We start from the raw sequence: 3,738 nt of genomic DNA, 5'->3' as shown, positions 1-3,738 counted from the left end.
AAATAAAATAAAATAAATCAAAATTATTATCTAGGACCAGGACCCCATTGATAGGAAATGGATAATCATTAAGAAGTGGGCCTATAAAGTTGGATAGCAAAAGCATTAGTTCCTACTTGCTACCTTTTTTTTTTTTCAGAACTGGGGATTGAACTCGGGCCCTTGTGCTTGCCAAGGAAGCGCTTATTCTACTGAGCCATCTCCCCCTGTCCCCCTACTCCCTACCTTTTACAAATTCCAAATAAATGATAATATAAATCTAAAAATCCAGTAGCTCATTAAAGTTTCTAGGAGGAAATGCAGGTGAATGTTTTACATCCTGTGAAAATTAAAATTGTTTTAAACTGATATAAACAAGAAAAAGGCTAGGAAAATTGGTAGTTTATATGTAAAGCTTAAAAACTGATATAACATAAGCACATTAACAAATCCAAAACTCAAGGTCAGCTTGTGACATAATATGACAGAGAAGAATCTCCTTAATATGTAAAGAGTTCTTGCATATCAAAGAGAAAGAGGTAGCATTTTCTCTCTGAAGAACTAAACATATGGATGACTAGATTCTGTAGAGAAGTAGTGCTCTTACTCTGCCACTCTGAAACCAGTGTTCTGGTCTGGAGACTCAGAACCCACTCAGTGGCTGCCAACCTCTTTTAATTTTCCCACCTCCAACACCATAAATCAATCAGAAAAAGGCAAATGGGCATCATAAGGTAATGATCCAGGAAGACTTGCTTCTAGTTAGCCTGCTTTGAGCTCTTGTGGGTCAAAAATTTCTGATCGAGGCCCACTTAAAGCCCCGCCCCCCATTATGAAGAGGTCCCATCCCTCTGCCTGTGTTTTGAATCTCTGCCAAGTACAAGTGATGATGGCTGCCTCTCGGGCATTAGCGAGCACTGAATAGGTCATTGCTTCTCTTTCTTATGTGAGCAACCTTCATTTGTGTCTACACTCTTAAACATACACTTAATAGGACTGTAGAGAAAATGAGCAATGAATTTGATTAGATAACTAACCATGAAAGAAGTAAGAGAGAAAGGGTGAAGGAAGAAGCAGGAGGAAGAGGAGGAGAAGCGATCAGAAGGGTACAAGTACTATAAATGAAAATATGTTTGAACTGACCAGTGTTAAGACAAATGGAAAGCAAATTCATCTGCCAGGTTAGCAAAGATGTAAGGGAATGGTCATGATGCAGGGTGAAGATACAGAACAAGGTCATTGTCGGTAAGTTTATGTTTTGCGTATATGCAGAGAGGAAGATTCCTTGGCAATATGGAAAGTTAACTACATATCATAATGGGGAATTAGAACAATTGGCAAGCAACTCATTAGAGTAGCTGTAACCAAGAAATCTGTCTGTGTTACTTTTACAACTGAGCATCGTGTGAATCGCCATGCGCTTTCTTTCTTTCTTTATTCCTACCTCATCATAGGGGTTTTCCTGGGTCTTATGACTTGGTTGGGGGTCTGAAGCTTCTTGCTCCAGGAAGGTGAAGGATAAATAGTAGCTAGGAGAAAGGAGGCGTGGCTCCTACTTGAGTATTTTAAAGTCCCTGCCAAAAGAACAATGATAAAATCAGGACATTAGGAAGCAAAACCAATATTTTCCTTAAAAGAAGCCTAAGCTAGATTTTCTGACATCAGCCTTCAAAGCAGAAAAGAACAGAAGTTATGTTAGTGTAAGAAAGTCTCACTGAGGTTGGAGTAAGGGGCTAGGGAACTAGTGATGAGGAAAAAGAAACTCCATATTAAGGGAGGGTCATTTAAGTCAAACTTGCCTTCCTTGATGTAGATAGCCGTAAACCCACTCAGAGAAAACCAGGGTCATAAAATAAGAACAAATAGTTAGGACAGAGCAATGTGAAGATGAAGCGAGGATGACCCCTGGGCCACCCACAGCTGCTCGCTGCTGCATCTTGTGTCTAGCACCTGGGACTCACTGCCATTGCCACCATGCCCAAGACAAAGGCTGAAGGGCATGTTAAAGGTGATAAAACCAAAGTGAAAGATGAACCACAGAGAAGATCTGCAAGGTTGTCTGCTAAACCAGCTCCTTCAAAGCCAGAGCCCAAGCCTAAAAATGCCCCTGTAGAGAAGGAATAGAAGGTACCCAAAGGGAAAAAGGGAAAAGCTGGTGCCAGCAAGGATGGGAATAACCCTACAGAACATGGAGATGCCAAAACAGACCAGGCCAAAAAAGCTGAAGGTGCTGGAGATGTCAAGTGAAGTGTGTGCATTTCTGATAACTGTGTACTTCTGGAGACTACATTTTAAAATACTATTTTTTATCAAGTTTTATAAAAATGCAGAATTTTGTGTTACTCTTTTTAAAGCTATGTTGTTAGCACACAGAATACTTCATTATTATTGTTATCTTGGGGGGAAGGAGTATGTGTCAGTAGTACAATGTCTCCAAAGCTGGATTGATGTGGGGAAGGTGCCTTTCCCTGCTGGTTTTGAGAGACTTCCTCTTGGCTCCCAGGAGGAGGGATTCCCTGATGTTGACACATGTTGGCATAAATGCCTTGTGGTACAGGACAGCTCCGAGCTCATTTTATGTCCTCCTTTCCTCTGCCTTCAGCATAGGCTTAACTCCCTTAAGCCCAGAGACCTATTGGGATCTGATTTCCAAAAGTGATGTTACCAGTGTGTCAGGCAATCTGGACTTGCCAGTAACATTGAGATGGTTTCCCACAAGAGCAATGATTTATTTTTCTAGATTGTGGATCTTCAGATTGATAATTCTGCCATTTGCATTTCCTGAAAGTCAGGGTCAGCTTGTGAAGAGTTGTTAAACAACATGCTAAATGTAAAATATCAACCCTCATTCTAAACTTTCCCTACTTCAGAGCTTCAAATGAAGTCTTCTTTGGATTTTATAGAGGCTTTCTGATTTTTGGTAGTCCAAGAAGGAAGTTTGAAAATTGTTGTATACTGTTAACCATTGTGTGCCCATGTCCTTCCTGAAATACCATGATTGCTTACGAAAAGTATCTTTAATAAAACTGGATACAATTTGAAAAAAAATAGGACAACTTGGAGAATAAGGCAAACATTAAACCACAGTCCCCCATGACAGGCAGATGGTCAACAGTGTCTGGGAAATTTAAATGTTGAGACAATTCTGTGACATTCTTGTAACATTACTGAAAATGTGGTGATGTGATTACTATGGAAACCTAAGAAGAAAGCAACCTGGAAGACTTGATCAGAATCCTTTCTTGTCTCCATTTCTCGGGTCTCCTGTCCTTTGTCCCCCCTCAACTCCCCGCTCCTCTCCCAGGTGACCTTCGTTGACTGACTCGCTGGCTTGGGATAAGTGGCACCCAATATATGGGGCACCTGGTATGGAGCATTCAGCAACAGAACCGTCAGAGAGAGCCAGCAAGAGAGAAAGAGCCAGTAAAAGAGGCCCGCGCTGCAGTTGCCTGCTACGACGTCTGAACCTCAGTGACCTTCGTTGACTTTCCCGCTGGACGGGACAAGCAATGATTTCCTATGTTCAAGTAAGGCGTATTGAGGAGTCGACAGGCTGTCTGTATTTATATTTGCTTTTCAAAACTAAGAAGAGAGAGCGCAGGCCCGGCAAGTGAGTGAGACGACCCAGGGCCTTCCGGATTCTGAACAGACCCAGAGCGCAGGCCCGGTGAGTGAGTGAGACAACCCAGGGACTGGGGGATCCTGAATAGACCCAGAGCCCAGGCTTGGTGAGTGAGTGAGACGACCGGGGCCCATGGA

The 3,738-nt window shown here is 42.2% G+C and overlaps 1 pseudogene; it reads left to right on the top strand.

Annotated features, from left to right (window-relative positions):
• Nucleotides 1–1,953: 1,953 nt before the first annotated feature.
• On the top strand, nt 1,954–2,226 carry LOC101570488 (annotated as a pseudogene).
• Nucleotides 2,227–3,738: the final 1,512 nt, after the last annotated feature.

Source organism: Octodon degus, unplaced genomic scaffold, assembly GCF_000260255.1.
Source record: "Octodon degus isolate 3935 unplaced genomic scaffold, OctDeg1.0 scaffold00015, whole genome shotgun sequence".
Classification (NCBI taxonomy): Eukaryota; Metazoa; Chordata; class Mammalia; order Rodentia; family Octodontidae; genus Octodon; species Octodon degus.
The sequence above is the reverse complement of the archived record's forward strand: the minus strand, read 5'-3'. Positions and strand labels throughout refer to the sequence as shown.